Here is an 18,403-nt window from a genome sequence, read left to right as displayed (position 1 = left end):
GGTAAAAAAATATAAGGATATCACTTCAGCTTGCTTGGTTCCATATATTAGTGACCAATTTTAGGATATTGCCTCCTCATTATCAGAGAACAGATAGCTGTCGGGGAACAGGTTTAGGAGCCCTGCTACAACAGGATCTAGGGTCTTCTTTTCCTCACCTTGGATCCTACATGTTGAAATCTTAGTTTTGGCTTATGTATCTCTACTTCTTTGTTTCCAGATTTTTTTTTTTTTTTTTTGGTGGGGAGTGTTGGACCTTACTATATTTTGAGGTAAAAGGAGACATTTTGAGGTCTATTCCTAGGCATCATTACTTTTCCTCTTGAGTATGGGTCACATTTTCTTGTTTCTTCATGTATCTAGGCTTTGTTTTCTTCAGCATATGCTGGACATTGTACACTGTATGTTGAGAGACCCTAACTTAGGAATCATCTTCTGAAGAGTGGCAGCTCATACAGTTGACCAAAATGGCAGTTGACTCAGTGGGGAGCGAAATTACTGGCTTTTTACATTGAACTTGTATTGGCTTTTCACTCTGCAGGGATGAGACTTTTGGTTTTGCACTTAGTCTAGTTTGATGGTTAGATTCTTAGTCCTGAGTCATAGATTTTATTTATTTATTTATTCTTATTTTTTATTTTTATTTTTACTTTTTTAGCATTAAGTGTATACACACACACACACACACACACACACACACACAAATTGTGTTATGTTAGTCACAACATAGTACATCATTTATTTTTGATGTAGTGTTCCCTAATTCATTGTTCGTGTATTTTATTCTTGAGGCATGGTCCTTCTTTCATGAAAAGCCTAAGGTGTTTACAATACCTCTCTAATTTGTAAGAATTCAAATCCAATATTGTGTCTTCTCTGATGGGCAGGAGTTGAAATCTATGATCAGCTCTTTCAGACTTCCAGCTCTTTCTGCTTTACTCTTTGGAGTCTCTCTTGTTCATGAGCTCCTCAGGGGTCAGCCAAAGGATTTAGGGAAAATTATATGCAAAACTGGGGAATGTCCCCATCTCTTCCTTCTTCCTGGGGTTTCTCTCTTTATTTGTAGATTCTCTGGCAATTGCAGACTTTTTTCTCTATCATCTCAAGCTTGTGTGGCTTTTTACTTTAATTCCACCATACCACACAGCATGGACTGATGGCTGCCTTGAGGGAACGAGCTTTGTAATCATAGATCTCACTCAGAGCGGTTCTCTTTTATCAAGGATCAAATACCTTCTAGTTTTTGTTCTGCCTTTTGTTCATTACCTTCAAGTAGTTCTTTTTAATATTTTTCCCAGAATTTATAATTTATATCTGTAAGAGGATGAATTCACCATAAGCCCCTGTGTCATTACCAGAAACGGTAGTCTGTGATTCCATTTATTTATCTATTTATTTATTTTTATTATGTTATGCCAGTCCCCATGCAGTACATCACTAATTTTTGATGTAGTGTTTCATGATTCACTGTTTGTGTGTAACACCCAGTGCTCCATGCAATCTGTGCCCTCCTTAATACCCATCACCAGGCTCACCCATCCCCCCCTTCCCTTCTAAAACCCTCAGTTTGTTTCCTAGAATCCACAGACTCTCATGGTTTGTCTCCCCCTCTGACACCCCCCTCTTCATTTTTCCCTTCCTTCTCCTCATGTCCTCCATGCTATTCCTTATGTTCCCCCCAAAAGTGAAACCATGATTCCGTTTATTTAAAAAAAAAAAAAATCCAAACCATACTATGGTCTTTAGGGAGGCATACTTGGGTGACAGAATATTAAAGAGAAACAAAGATGTGATTACCTTGAAAGTGAAGGTCTACTTTGCAGAGAGGTAGGGAGTAGTGGTTGGGAAGGTCCATAAACAGGCTCCTGGGTGTTGGTGATATTGTATTTCTTTACCTGAACAGTAGTTTATGAATGTTCACCAAACATAATTGCATTGGGGTTTAGTGCATCAACATATGAATATGAAAGGACCAAACCTTTCAGTCCATCATTCCAATTTTAGTATATGTCCATCATAATACAAAGGCATAGATTGGTGAAACTAAAAGGTGGAAGATATATTAGACTACCAAGTATAAGAAAGCTCATTTGGCTCTATTAATATCATTTACACTGAACTTAAGAAAAGGAGCAATATTATTAATAAAGAAAATATTTCATGAAGATTTTATCTATTTCGGAGATGTAACAATCCTGAATGTGTATACGCCTACTAACGAAACTTCAAAATGTATGAAACAGATATAGAACTAAAGGAAGAAATCCAGAAATACTTAGTGATTTTAAGATCTCTCTCAGTAATTAATTGATAGAACATGAAAAATTAAGTAAGGTTGTGGAATATTTAAATAACATTATCAGCCACATTCACCTAACTGGCATTTTAAAAACCCTGTACCCGTAACAATAGAATACATGTTTTTATTTCCTAGTGCACTGGAACAGTCACAGGATAGATCAGATAACAGGTCAAAAGATACATTGATAAATGTAAGAAGATCAAACCTTATGTAGTATGTGATCTAACCACAGGATATCAATTATAAGTAAGTACCAATAGAAGAACTGGAAACATTTCAAAAATTTAGAAGTTAAAGAAAATTCTAAATTATCCATGGGTCAAGGAAGAAACCACAGGAAATATTTAAAGCATTTTGAAATGTATGCAATTGAAAACACGCAATATCAGACTCCACAAAACAGTGGAGTTACTAGCTTCAAATGTTTGCAACAAAGAGGAAAAGTTTAATGATCCAAATTTTAATCTTAAGAAGACAAAAAAGCAAAATACTCTAAGTACTAACAAGATATTTATGAAAGAGAATAAAACATTAGAGAAAGTGAAATTTGTGTTTTGGAAAAGATCAGTGAAATTGATAAATGGCTAGAATGTTAGAAAAAACGCTTGATGATAAGCATCAGGAATGAAAGATAAAATATCACTATTAATCTCATGGAGATTACAGGGATGATGATAAACAAATATGAAAAATTTTATGCCAATAAATTAGACAACTTTGATGAAGTGGACACATTCCTTAAACAGCACCGTTCACCAAAACTAATGCAGGGAAAAATAGAAAATACTGATAGTTCCATAGCTACTAAAGGAATTACATTTGTAATTAAAATCTTCTCACAGAGAAAACTCCAGGCCCAAATGGCTTCACTGATGAATTATTTTAAATACTTAAAGAAACACTCTCCAAATACATTTTATGAGGCAAGAATAAAAGCGGCTGTAATTTTCCTATTTTGTATACTTCTGTGTCCTTTCCTTGTCTCTTGAGATAGACGTATAACCCTTCTTTTCCAACACACACATTTTTACATCTTTAGTTGCATTCCACAAATCCTGATATGCTGATTTCTAATATCAATGAATTAAACATTTTTTCTAATTTTTGTCTTAATTTTTCTTTGAAAACAGATTTATTTAGAAGTACCTCATAGTACTTTTAAATATGTTCAATGTCTTCCTCAATTTTGACAAAGTATCAGTTACAGTTTTGGTGACTATTACTTCTGTCCCATAGTTTTGCTCAGACACAAATTACATGTACTGTAGGCTTCTCATTGTGACTTGCTCAATCTCTCATGTTATTTTCCATAGTATTTTCTTTATCCTCTATTTTCAATCTTTTCTTCTGGACTATCTACCAGTTCACCAATACTCTTTGCATTTAGTTGCTTAATTCTGCGAAACTGTTCATATTTTTCTAATTTTAGTCATCATACCTTTTATTTCTGGAATTTTCATTGTTTCGAGATTATTTAGTTTTCTGATGATAGTTATCAATTTTGATTGCTTCTTATTGAAAACAGTAGAAATACTTTAAAAAATATATAAACTAATATCTGGACCACCATAGATTTGATTTTATTGCTTTTTTCCTGCTCTCCACCCCCTACCCCCACTGGGTTTCATTTAGGTTGTCCTGCATCTTGGTTATTTTTTATGACGTGCCGGACTCCAGTCTGTGTTCCCTCCCTCAAAATCTGTGGATCATGCAGCTAATCCCTTTGACTCTCCTCCAGAATTGTATGCACGCCCCCAACACGCTTGCTTAACCTCCTTTTACCTCTATATTTCCTCTTTCATTGGCTTTTATATTTTCAAGTTTTTATATTTTCAGGTTTTTAAAAAGGTGTTTACACCTATTTTCATCTCACTGGAGTGTTGGCTGAAGTTGCTTATTTTGTGGTAGTAATTTTGTGGTACTTTTATGTTGATAAATTATCAAATATTTCTTTAGTCTTCCTTTTTGCTCTTCTCTTTTATTGGCTGATATTTATATGTGAATTCATTTCTGTCAATGAATTCATCAATTTGGAATTGGAATTCATGTGCAAACTTTGTTTTTAAAATACTGTGGCATGGAGCACTGGGTATTATACACAAACAATGAATCATGGAATGCTACATTAAAAACTAATGAAGAACTGTATGGTGACTCACATAAAATAATAAAATAAAAAAAATAAAATAAAGTGGCAGCTTGTTGTACCAGTATGTCCCACCTCAGACCTGACACTATGATTTATCGTTATCGCTGTCTGCTATCTTTCACTCTTGTAACTGTATTTTGCTTCATGCTCATGTAGTTGCTAAATATTATAGACATGAATGTATTTAGATTTTATTTATCCTATCCTCCTTATTTGACAGAATTGGATATGGCTATTGAATACCTTGAGAAGATTAACATTTTCTCTTTTCAAACTACCCTTCACTCATCCTCAAAAATGAGCTCATACAGGAAGCCTGTTTTCAGCCTCACAATTGACAGGTAAGAGGGGTTGAGATGGGAAACTTCTCACTTTTGTTAGGAGTTGACTGTTTTTGGTCTTCTTATTACATAATCTATCAGTAAACTCACCTATAAAATATGTTGATATGAATGACCCACAGTGAGAAACCATAATTCTCCAGGTTCCTACAAGGAAACATTAGAGAAGCAACGAGGAATATGATATGTGATTTAATGCTATGGAGAGCAAACTTTTTAATTTTTATGCATTAACTGTACTCAGTGTTGTCACTATTGCTAACCCTTCTGGCATTTGGGACATGTTAATTGAACCTAATTACAGAGTGACTGAAGCTGATGATACGGTGTGAGAAGGCCTCGTTAAAAAACATTGTTGAGTTCTGGTAAAATGTATACTTTCAAAAATCAATGGATGTCAATTCCCATAAAGAGATGTGGAGGCACCCCGACATACTCACACATGGGCTTGATTTTCCTGTGGCATATCTTGTTTCTACAAGCAGAAAATCTCATTGATTTGGAAGTCGTCCATCAGAACGCCCTTCCCTGTTCCTGAGGACTTAATAGAAAGAGCAGAGCTTCTCAGATGTGGTAAGAACTCCAGAAATCTGTGCCACATCTTGAAGAATATTACTTTGGAATTTCGGACTGTCTGGAAAGTTGCTGCAGCATCAATAAATGTTTAAATATTTGACTATAATTCATTCCGTCTGTTTCACTGAGAATTATCTTAACATTTGATAATTATTGAGGGGAGCATTTTGGATTTTTGTTGCATGTGTGGCAGGATAATTTTTGAGATATTACGTTTTTTTCTGTTTTTGCTGTAAGAATTCGATCTTCATTCCAAGCTGCTGGCCACTTTTTGGGTTTCTAATCATCAGGAAGTGGTAGAGTACTTGCCCTGTTAAGCAAAAACAAGTGTGATGAGCACTGGGTGTTATACATAACTAATGAATCACTGAACACCACATCAAAAACTAAGGACGTAGTATATGTTGGATAACTGAACATATTAAAAACAAACAAACAAACAAACAAACAAACAGGGGTGATAGCCATGGCAAAAGAAAGGTAAATTTTTGTCTATGGATCTTGCCTTTTACCTTATTTTCTCAAAGCAGGTATTTGGCCTACGAAGTTTCTTTTTTTGATTTTCTTTTCCCTTGGGCTCATCCGTTTTTTTGAAGAACCCTAGGGCAAAGATTAGATTAGTTGTATATGAGAATGGGACTGAGTTGTGTAGTTTAAGGGTTATGGGACAAAATGTTAAAGAAATATAGTGTGATTTTGTGTATCCTTGTGTTTTTTTGTGTGTATGACTTCCCCAGGCCTTTTCAGGGTTGCTGGTAGATATTCTTGATACCTGGTCAACACGAGAATTCAGAATCCTGGTCATTCCTATCTATGTTCACCTCAGGGAATGAATACCACAGCCGCCTCCTCCACTCCTCTCCATCAGTGACTGCCAAGATGCCGGAGAAACAAAAATCTTCAAACTAATAAAACCCCAGAAAATGAGATAAAAGCTGCAGTCCGTGAGAGATATCTGTTACAAAATTCAGCCAGAGAGGTCAGAACTATCTATAATCTGAGTTTCGGACACGCCTGGGTTTTTGATTCGGAATTTACCTAGCCTACCTTCGTCTAGCATCCCTGCTGATGACCTCATCTGTTCCCTGCCAATTGGTCACTCCGACACCTCTACCGCTATCCCATGAGATCAACTCACTGTGGTGCCTTCTAAGAAGTTGAGAATTAAGATATGAGTCACTCTAGGAACCCCTTAAGCAGAATTAAATTCATATTAAAGTATAAATGACTGATTTTATATATATTCCTGAAAGTTGTCCCTAAAAAGGGAGAGGAAGAGAGATTCTCATCCAGGGATAGTGGGTGGGGATGGCCGACAGGATTCTTTCACTGACTGGGGAGGGCTAAAGGGTGTCAAAGCCATGTTGTCCTGGTTGGTGCTGTCCCTCCCATCCAGCCCCGCCTATCATGGCTTGGAACTATTGAAATTATTTCTTCATTTTTTGGGGGTATCCTGGGTTTAATTATTGTGCTCATTTCCCAACTTAAGCTTTTATCCTGTTCCATTCTGGTTTCTGTCCTTTATCTCAGGCTGAAACAAGTTGTATCTTTATAGCCTGTGGTAGATCTTCCTACTCAGCTTCATTCTTTACAGTGGTTGGAAGATAGATAGACACACAGAGAGATAGATATCCTTTGCTTCTACATGGAAGTTAGGTATCGAAAATAAACCTATGCTGGGTCTCAGCTGCTCACGGAGTATGCCTCTGGTGTAGAATTTTGGAGCTCATCTGTGAGTGGTCTTGTCTTCTAGTTTGCTGAGTGGATGCAGAGTGGCTGGGATTTATCAACGTTCCAGAGACTGATACCTTAAACCAACTCACAAGAGAGTGATGTATAAACATAATGACAAACCATTATTGACAATGGAGAAAATTTATTTCCAGTGGCCTCAATCTGATGCCTCCTTTGCACTATCAGGGTACTTTGGGGTACTCAAAATTCTGCTTGTTGATGTTGAACGAAGAGAAGGAAATCACCTTGAGGGTTGTTTTTTTCCAGGCTCTGGAAGATTCAGGAAGCCCTCCCTGTTTTCAGATTCTCCAGCTTTAGAAAGAGCAGCATGTCTCTACCTTGGGTTCAGTATTGCTTTTTTTCTGAATCATTCTCGGCAAACCGTGGAAAATTTCTCTACTTTGCGCTTGTCTTTCTTTGTTCCTTGATGTTCACAGTGCTCCTGCAGAATAATAATTCCATCAATTAAGCAAAATTTTCTTGATACCCCGTTGTGATGGTTACTATCATGTGTCTGTTTGAGTGGGGATTGGTTACCCAGACTCAATATTGTCTCTGGTGGTGTCTGTGAAGGTGTTTCTGGATAAGGTTCATATTAGAATAGATGGACTATTGACACCAACTGTGGGTGGGCATCCTCTAATTGTCTGAGGGCCTGAATAGAACAAAAGGTAGAGGAAGGAGGAGTTCATGCTCTCCCTCTGCCTCGGGTAATTAAGCTGGGTCTGTCTCATCTCATTTTCTCCTTCTCTTAAGCTGGAACTCGCACCATTGGCTTCCCTGGTTCTCAGGTCTTTGGTACTGAATTATACTACTGGCTTTTCTGGGTTTCCTGCTTGTGGATGGCAGATCTTGGGACTTGGTCTTTAGAGTCGCACGAGCTAACTCATCTTAACTTCTCTCTGTCTTGGTTCTGTTTTTCTGGAACATCCTGTCTAATACATGAGTCAGGTCTTCATTAGGCTTCATTAGGCCCTGGTTTTTCAGAGTTCTACCTAGAAACATCAAAACTTGCCTTTTTCCTGATGGGTTTATTCAGTAACGTAATTCACAGGAGACACCTGAATTTGAGATTTTAGGTGGGCACTACCTAATTCTGTAAGTTACATTCATAAATTACTATACTGCATAAACAACATATTTATACACATTTCATATCAAATACCCCAAAGAATACTTTTTTTTATACTAAAAATATCTATGTTACTTTCTCCAAAGAAGAAGGGAAGGAGATCATTCATTTGAAATAGAAACGGTTTTTGTGTTCCTGATAGGTTTTCTTGAGATAAACAAGAACTCCTTAATTATTACAGGAATCCATATAGACACCATCCTAAAAGAGTAAGAAAAGAATAACTGGTCTGGGTTTTATCTTTGGAGGATCATGTAGAGCAGTGCAGAAGAGACTTGTTCTCAGTATTGGCACTAATCTGTGTAGGAGGAGTCAGAGGAAGGTTGTCGCCAGATGTCCCTTCCTAGTATTAGGTGTATCTTCCCAGGAGGTAGATTTGGACGGACTGGCAATTGAAAAGAACACATAGCAAATACTTAAAAAAGGGAAGCCTGGAGATGTCCAGAAAATTCAAAATAGAACTACCATATAATTCAGCAATCCCACTTCTGAGTGTACATAGAAAAGAGCTGAAAACGGGATCAAAAAATGTATTCGCACATCCATGCTCATTGCAGCATTATTCACAACAGCTGAGAGGTGAAATCAAACTAACTGTCCATCCGTGAATGAGCAACTAGAGAAAAGATGGACTATATGTACAATGTAATATTATTCAGCCTCAAAAGAGGAAGAAATTCCTTCACGTGTTGCAACATGGAGGAGGCTTGAGGGCATTAGGGTCAGTGAAATCAGCCGGTCATAAAAAGACAAATACTGTATGGTTCTTACGTGAAGTGTCTGAACTAGTCAACCCTTGTCAAGGGAAAATAGGAGGGAGGTTGCCAGAGGCTGAGGAAAGAGGAAGAGGGGGTTGGTGTTCAGTGAGTGCAGGGTTTCAGTTTCGCAAAATGAGAAGCTTCTAGAGAGCTATAGTTGACACTAACATACCTGTAGTTAACACTAAGGTACTGTTCTCTTAAAAATTAGACAAAATGGTAAATTTTATGTTATGTGTTCTTTACCATGACTGAAAAAAAGAAGTCTCTGATCACAAGGCTTTTTCTCGGCTCCAGAGGATGGTGAAGGCAGTTCCTTCTTTCCTTGAGAACTCTGCACTCTTTCCACTGACCTGCTCACACACATCTGTGCTCAGCTTGCCCTCATTTCACACCAGTGTTCCTGCCTGTGGTTCTCAGTTCACCCCGTTGGGCTTCCTCAGTGGCCCAAATTCTTTCCAAGTCTTGGAAGACAAAATTGCTGGAAGTTAAAAGAAAAGTTTGTTGTGGGACAGGTCCCTTTTGAAGTCCCTGCCCAATCTTGGCTCTGTTCTTGTGTTGTCAGTAGGTCAATCTCAGTGATGGTTTTGATGGAAACATAGGTACAAACTGCTTGGTGATACAGTATAGTGTATAGTCACTTGTACTTGGGCCAGCGCTGCCTAGATGGGGAGAAGATGCTGGAGAGTATATTAAAACTTGGGGGTGGTAAACTCAATAACCTTTAAAGTTCTTTCAACCTTTGAGATTCTATTATTCCCCCAAACCGATTTATCTTTTATTGTTATAAACACAGACTTTTGTGACATGTTTACTCACGATGTCTCTGTTTGACATTTTATATTTTTCCAAATGTCACAGCATTATCAATTATATATGAAGCTCCCATTAATTTATATGGCAGAAAATTTGTCCAAAGTAAGAGAATTTCATATATTTTTGAGATTTTGAATTTTTGGATTTATATTAAGTACTGAATTTAATTTACTATGATAACTTCCCATTTCTGCACTGTCTACTGACTCAGAAAGTAAAAGAGGCCATAGACAACATTTTAGTTTACAGATTTACAAAAAAATAATACTGAAGTCTTAGCTTTGGTATCAGAATGCCATGTAGGGACAAACAGCTCTTCTTAATAATTTTACTTATTTTAACATCATAATCTATTAGTAATAAGTACACTGAGTACGCTGCACCAAACTAAATGGGATATAACACTGAGACCAGGCCACAATAGCCTCTGTTATTTGTAGAGGGAGGTGATTTCCTGAAGACAAAAACCTCTGCATCCCATGTAGCTGAAACTTAAATAAGAACATATTTGCTTGAAGTCCCAATCATCAAGAAGAGGGAAGGGACAGTGTCCTTTTTAGAGAGTTTGGGTTTGCGTGCTTCCAAATTAATCTCAAGTTTTAAGTATCTTCATTCTATGCAAATGGAAAAATGGTTATTTTTAACAATCATTAAATAGGCTTCTCAAGGTCACATTTTAGAAGTCATAAGATTTAGATCATTCAGTACACTTAAGTTTGTATTTTTACAAGTCAGGTAACAAGGTTATAATACTCCATCCTAAGTATGTCTCTTGGCACCATGTTTGATTTTCTTTAAATTTTCTGCCACATGTTGAAGAATGATTTTGCTTTTTCTAACCACATGATAACTAACCTTCAGTGAAATAGTTCCTTGAAAAGGCTTTCATGACTCTGCTTCCTTAGATGGATCAGATCTGCTGTTGTCCAGTAGTAACTGGGGATGTGCACAGTGCTTGCTCTTGAATCCAGGCTCTAGACTGTAGCACAGACCAGGACTGGGGTCGATAACAATGAAGGGAAAGGTCGTAAACTACCTTACGCTTTCATCATGTGAGTTGGCACTGTGTTAGCTTCCTTTTTAAAATTTCTTCTCTTAAATTGTATTGGAGCCTAAGTGGTTCATTTGTGGATCTTTAGAAACAGAAAAAGGATTATTCTTTCTAAAAATAAAAATTAAAAAATAAAAAAGAACATAGTGTCCACAGAAAATTCCAGAAGCTTATTTACTCTTAATTTTTAAAATCACCTCCATCATAGTGGCAACACGGCATTCTGAAGGCAGTCGCCTGGGTCTGAATCTCAGCTTCACGTTTATTATTTGTGTGATTTGGGGGCAAGTTAATGAACCGTTTTGTGTCTTTGTTTCCTCTTCCATAAAGTGAGATATAAAGAGTACCTCATTCACTGAGACAGCGCGAGGATTCAGTAACTGTGAAGTACACGAAGTGATGCCTGGCACATTTAGTACCTTGGAAAATGCATGACTTCTCACTGTGGTTGAAGTGAAACAAACCAAACTCAATCTTGTGGTTATCTTTCTAAAAATTCTAAAGAAGAGCAAATGAATGGGGGAAAAAGGGCTTCATTGCACAGAACAAATAGAAGTACCTACTATAAGCAAAGTATGATGCCAGGCAGAGGGTGAGAAGTAAGAGATATAGTTCCAAGGGTTAACATAAGGTAGTACGAGATCGGCGATGAAGGGGACAGATAACCTGCAGCCCTACAAGGAGGCTTGTGTATGGATTTTCCGTGGCACCTTGTGCATCTCTCTCTCACGACCCTTGTTCCTCGGGTCATTATTGCCTGCCTTCGAGGCCATCCTCTGCCTCTGAGCTATAGACCTTGTTTGTTTCTTTCTTTCTTTGTTTTTATGCCCAGTACCTAATACAGTTCCTGGAGGAAAATAGGTGTTCAATACATATTCGATTGGGGAATAATGAATAAATGCATGAATCCTTTCAAAATAGGATGGATATGAAAGCATTCATGGAAGAAATGGGATTTAATCTGGGCTTGAATGATAGGAGAATCCACCTAAGAGCCGTGCTGTCAGATAAAATACAGCAGGTCCCGTTCAGTCTGAACTTCAGATAAAGCACAGATAACATTCCAGTTTAAGTATGGCCCATGTGATATTTGGGACCTACTTATATTAAAAAAATGATTCATGGTTTAAATTTGAATTTCAGATAAACAATGAATCTTTTTTTGAACCTATTTCTGAATATTGCATGCATGGAATATACTTATTACTAAAAAAAAATGTTACTTCCTGAAGTTCAAACTGAGCTGGATACCTTGTATTTTTATTTGCAAAATCTGGCAATCCTAATATGAGGAATAGAAAATAGAAGGATTTTAAGTTAAAGGAATGGCAAAAGAAAAAGAGGGAGGCATTTTGCTTTTAAGAAAATTTGAGTCTTTGAAGTAAGAATATCTGAATGGAGAATTGTGATAGAAGATGGTGCCTAAAATAGTTCCTTTTCCTTGCTGATTTTCTTTAAAAATGTGCATTTTGTTTTCTGAACACCCTTCACCTAACCTTGTTCTTCTCTGGCCCCCTCCTCCACCCCCCATCCCCACCCCCACCAGCTTGCAAATGCTATATAAGGGGGAGGACAAAGGGTTTCTATGTCACTTAGCTCTTTGGTCGTTGAACCTGGAAGGATACCTCACATGTCACTGACGGTAGCACACAGAGGTACATGGCTATGTGTTCAGGAAATAAGCGAGTTAACAATAAACATCCATTTAGACATTTCAAGTGGTTTTATTGGAGCTCTTTAATGTAGAAACCGACGGTACTGCTTTCTTTAGATAGACTCAACCCTGGACTTTGACAAGCGCTATGTAAGTTAGATGAAAGTCTTCCCTTTGCTTTTTCAATTTGCTTATTATTATAGGGACAGCTTGAGCTCACTCTCCCAAGGTCAGCGTTTCTCCCTTCTTCCCTCCTACCTTTCCTTTCTTTCTTTCTTTCTTTCTTTCTTTCTTTCTTTCTTTCTTTCTTTCTTTCCTTCCTTCCTTCCTTCCTTCTTTCTCTTTCTTTCTTTTCAACTAGTTCAGTGATTCAATGTCTTTTGAAGAATCAGGAAATAAAAAATATTGATAGTTTTTACCTTTATGACACTGTCTGTATTAAGTATCATCTGTTTATTATAATATGCTGGGCTCTGATGAACCTTATAAAAGTTCATTTAAGCAAAAATAGTACAACCTTCTAGGTGCTCCTGAGAAACAAGATGGCACCTTTGAGATGGCTCAAATGAAGATTCCTTTGCTTTGTAATTAATGTGTTAATTACAAAGTCACTGTACCCAGCCAGCCTTGTAAAGGTCATTCTTCTCATCTTTTCCACCTTCCTACATTCTTTTATTTTTATTTATTTATTTTTAAGATTTTATTTATTTAGTTGATGGACAGAGATCACAAGCAGGCAGAGAGGCAAGCAGAAGCAGGTTCCCTACTGAGCAGAGAGCCTGATGTGGGGCTTGATCGATCCCAGGACCCTGAGATCATGACCTGAGCTGAAGGCAGAGGCGCAACCCACTGATCCACCAGGCGCCCCTCTTTTATTTTTTTAAAGATTTATTTATTTGATAGAGAGAAGGAGAGAGAGCGCATACGTGCACGAGCAGGGGGAGGGGAGGGGGAGAGGGGACCTCCAGCAGACTCCTCACTGAGCTGAACGCCGAGCTCCATACAGAGCCCTGAAATCATGACCTGAGCCAAAATCAAGAACCAGATATTAAAACACTGAGCTAGGTGTCCATCCACCTTCCTGCTTTTTGATCTTAAGGCATTTAAGAGGCACAGATCCAGAGACAAGAAACCACAGAGACCGAGAAGCCAGGCTCAGGGAAGACAAAGAGATAAGATTTATTTTCTATCAGCTTCCAGAACTTCTTCCTGTGAAGCTTAATTTTATTATTCTACATTCGTGAAGTGAATTGTTTACAATGAAAAAAGTGAGAGAAAGCTGACTTTCAGGGGGATGGAAAACTAGAGATAAACCAAAGGATAATTGAGAAGTACAGTCTCAAAGGATAATAATATAAACTAGCTTTTAAAATTTCATTTTATTCCGGCAGAGCCATAGCCTCATGCAGTATGCAGGTTATATGAGTACATGAGATGCTTTTGAACTTTCCCCTGAAAATTTAAAAAACATGGAGATTAAATACAAGGCCTGATTCTCCATTTTTTGTTGCTCTTTCTGCTTTTTTGGCTTTTGGCATCTACACAGCATATTGAGAATACTGTTCATTGCCAGTAAGAGGAACAAAACAGGGGAAAAGCAATATTAAGTTGATACAGTCAGTAATATTTGCAAAATAAAACAAAATAAATTTAAATAAGTATAAAGTAAATCAAAGGATATTTATCCACAATGCAATCTTTAATTCAACATGAAAAATATTTACTCAGTGTTTTCAGCATGCCAAGCTGTGTTTTAGGCCTGGCAGGGGATACAACGATACAGTCTCTACCCTCAAGGTGAATACGCCTTGATGGTGGCAAAGGAAACAATTCAATATGTGAATGATTATAACATAGAGTAGAATGGAGTAAGGGCCCAGGGACAGGTACAGCCATGGTGCTAGGAGAGGTTAGGTGGAGAGAGATTATATCTTGTCGCAAGAGTGGGAGGACACGGTGATTGTGCTCAGGGAGGAAGTAAAATCTGATATGGAAAAGGAACAAGGCTGAGGGAGAGATGGGCAAAGAACTTTCTTGTGGAAATAAGATCACAAGTCATTGAGAAAGATCACTGGGGAGCATCAAATAACCCAACCTTTCTGGAGTGCGTCATGTGTGTGGATCATCAGAGGAGATCAGGCCAGAAAGGTAGGTCGAGGCTAATCTGTGAAGGCCTTCGCAGGAAGGAGGCGGGTGGTAGAAGTCATGGAGAGCCGAGAATGTATGGTGTGCGGGTGCCTGCTGCTGGCTTTCAAGGAAGCTTGGCTGGACTCAGCCAGTCAACTCATTGCTGCTTCTAGGAGTATCTCATTTCTTTTCCAAATGTTTCCTCCATTCAGGGCTTTCTGAAAAGCAAGAAAGTGGAACAGGAGTTCCATGAGCACATGCCAAGGCTGCTCCAGTTGGTGGCGGATCTAGTTGGTGGAATCCAGTTGGTGGCAAATTTTCTTTCTACTTGAATGTCATGACTGTAACATTCAAAAATATTATTTCTCATTCTTTAAACTGCAAAGTGATGGAAGAAAGACTGAGTTCAAACAAGCTCCCAAGACGCATCTGTGCTGATTTGCTTCGTGCCTGTCCAGGATGTCCTCCCAGGATGCACTGGAGCTGGTACTTCTCGTGCACAGGCACCTGCGCATCTTTGTTTAGTCAACTTCGGGAAAGGTGTTATGAGGGAGGCATTGGAGGAGGGGTATCGCATGAAGTTACTCAAGATAGAAGAGATCCAAGCCAGAGGATAAGTATAAAACCATGTCTGTGGAGAGTTTGAGAAGTGAGACCACAGAAGTTAAGCTTGTCATCATGCCAGGGTGCTGGAGGTGATGGAAAGTCTAAAAAGTCAAGAGTGAGCTAATGGTGGGGTATTATCAATGAGAGATGATGTAATGAGATAAGAGTGTCCTGAATCGGGATCCCTGGCACATGGCCCTATTGGATAATAGGGCCTATTGCTGACCTTTGGCTAAGACTTATTTAATGTTCACTATAGAATATTGAAGTCTCAGATATTGTAACCTGATTATTTTTCTCTCTCTCTGAGGCTGTCTTCAACCCAAAAATGTCATGGATCTATGCTTGCCTCAGTTCAGTGTGCTTTTCAATGTACTCACACTTAAATTCCTTCAGCTCACTCCATAGGTGAGGGGATGGCGGCAGAAGGAGGTGAAGTGACTTGCTCAAGTTCAGAGTCTGGAAGTGGTCAATCTGGAATTCAGCTTACAAAGAACTTTACAGGAAAAAAGGCAATTATGTAGGTAAGTAGTCTAGGAGGTTTAAAAAATAATAAAGCCAACGTTTCAATATTAAAGTCATAGAAATTCAGGTAAAAATTGCACATGGATCTCATCAAGGACCCATTTTATTAACATAAATGAATTCGATTAGGAATTTGCAAAGATTAAGATTCAGTCTTGGAAACAGATTTTCTTTTAATCAAACTAGATGCACGAGCATGTTAAAATTGGTGTAGGGGGTCTTTTGTGTAAATGTGTTTGACCCTGTGACTTTGTTGGGCTTGCTACTTTGATTGAAGTCATGCTGAGGCCATAATAATACAAAGATATTTTTTCCCTCTTTCGGTTTCCGGACTGCTTGACTTTGCCTGCAGCTCTGTAACAGGAACAAATGCAATCCTCTCTTCAAAAAATGGGCTCAGCTACTGGGCATTTGTTTGGCAGGACGTTCGGGATGTCAGACTCATTAAGTGTGGGCCCTTGCACATCCGTCTGAGTCAGCTCCGTAAGGGCGAAGCACTCATTAAAGAAACGGGTGCCGAAGACAGCTGGGGCATAACTGTGCTTTGGGAGCTGCACGGAGCCGGGGGAGGGAAAATGCTCCTCTGTGACTATAAAGGGATCCCCGGTGTCTGAGAGAAGTAACTGTGGAGTAGTTTCCTTGTTCTTGTAGAGAAAGAGTTGGACTCTCTCCCTGATAAGCCAGACTGGTACTTTGCGCTAACCTCCAAAGGGGCCATGGGTGTCAAGTTCTCCTCCAGAGTGTCATCTGGTAGAGATAACTGCACCCGATAACAGTATATCTACAGTGTTCCTTCATAAACTAGGCACTGGGTAAACATGCTTTTTCAATGCGTTTTCATTTAACATTGACCTTTTACAGAAAAGCTACTGCTTTGAACAAAGAAGTGTCTTCCAGAACTGACAGGTGGAGTCTAGCTCCAAGCCAGCTGTGGAAGCCCATTTGCCCTCTTCTCTAACCTGTGAGTAGAGAACCTTAAGGTAAGCTGGGTCTATCCTCAAGACGGTGAATTACCAGGCAAATTTCCAGGGACATCAGATTTGTATTATTTCTTTCCCCTTAAGAACTACAAGTCCCTTTCAAAGCTGTGATAATTTCTGACTCTTCTCACGGAGCATGGCTGTCTTTTCTTATTTCTCTACTTCCTTCTCCCACTTGAACTTTCCATATAACTTATCTCTTTGCTGCTGTCCTCCTTCGAGAGTGAATGACATTTATGAGGAATCCACAGAGGCCGTTGGATTAGTGGAGGTGGGATGCAGGAAGTGAAGGGTAAACAGTAACCTACATCCCAGAAATGGAAGGTATGGTTGGCCCAAAGGTGAAACTTATGTAAATTAAGTGAGCATGATGAATATGAAATGGTTTAAGCAATTTATTATGAATAAAGCTGTTCTCAAAAGCCCAGAAAGAGAAAGATGTGCCAGTACCCTCCCTCCATCCATATCCTTGGTTCTGGAAACCTTTCCAGTGCAATGCTTTAGCGTCATGTACCTTAGGTTACAGATGGGACATGAGCTGAAAATGATTGGCGTAGTGAACAACATTGTTTCTTGACCTGATGGCACATCACTTATCATTATCACTGTGGCAAGTCTTCCTGTTTTCTTCATTATAATAGGAAGTGCGGTTCGTTCTTATTTATTTAGGGAATGAATATTCATTTTGGGGTACACTAATCTCTTTTCTTCTTCTAGTTGACCTATTTTGATGATTATTTATTAGCATTTCATCTATAAACATGGTAGTAGAAATAGAAAGGGATCAGATTTTAGTTAGTTGGGGTAGATGTTGTGGCAAAGAGAAAGGGTTTTGGAAAATAGGTTGGAGTTATTAGATTGTTAATTTCAGTTATGTTATTACCTGTCTTCACAAATAATTAAGTCAACTGTACATAGGAACTTAATACGACAGAAACATTTTTAGTGAATGTCTACTCACAAGGCTTACCATTCTTGTATGTAAGATATGCATTTTAAATAATAATAATATTAATAGTCCATCTAAAGTTCTAGTCATAATCAGCAATTAAAATTTATTTGCAGTTAAAAGGTTAATCCAACAGCTGAAGGCATATAGCTTGCAGTATGAAACTTATGACATAAGCCACTATCTCTTTGGATATACACGGTAATAACATCGCTAAAACCACAGTGTGAAAAGAGATTCATGTTTCACCAAGGTTAAAGCTAAAGGGGTAGACTAAGTATGAAAAGAAGACAGTTAAGTGGAAAAATGCTCCAATTGACATTTTTTTGACATGTTATTATTTTTATATATTTTGTACCAATAAAATATCAGATGAAAGTTATTTTCTACTGTATAGGGCCAGAGTAGAGCAAGAAAATCAGGTTATATGATCTAAGGCCTACGTGATCATAGCTGCAGTGACTCCAATGGCCAATGTCAAGAACTATTGGCTGATTGGTGGTTGGTATAGATTTTTTGGTTTTGTTTTGATTTAGAAGGGAACGTTTATTGAACATCTACTGTGCCAAGTAGTACACCAAAGTGATTTTTCATCTGCTAAATTATTTGATTCTTTTAATAACCTTGCAATTACTTACAAATGAGAACATTTATTTTTGTTAACAGTCACTAATAGATGTAGTCAATGTTCTTGGTAGATGTA

At 38.1% G+C, this 18,403-nt stretch overlaps 1 long non-coding RNA gene across 1 annotated transcript in view; it reads left to right on the top strand.

Annotated features, from left to right (window-relative positions):
* The window catches only part of LOC116574458, a 52,864-nt gene extending 36,056 nt beyond the window's left edge, over nt 1–16,808 (top strand). The window contains exons 4-6 of the long non-coding RNA XR_004279322.1: nt 4,672–4,792; nt 14,853–15,770; nt 16,633–16,808. This is a non-coding gene — a long non-coding RNA (uncharacterized LOC116574458). The remainder of the gene's footprint in view (nt 1–4,671; nt 4,793–14,852; nt 15,771–16,632) is intronic.
* The last annotated feature ends 1,595 nt before the right edge of the window (nt 16,809–18,403 follow it).

The sequence above is a fragment of the Mustela erminea genome, chromosome 15 (genome assembly GCF_009829155.1).
Source record: "Mustela erminea isolate mMusErm1 chromosome 15, mMusErm1.Pri, whole genome shotgun sequence".
NCBI lineage: Eukaryota > Metazoa > Chordata > Mammalia > Carnivora > Mustelidae > Mustela > Mustela erminea.
This window is presented reverse-complemented; position numbering and strand designations above follow the sequence as displayed.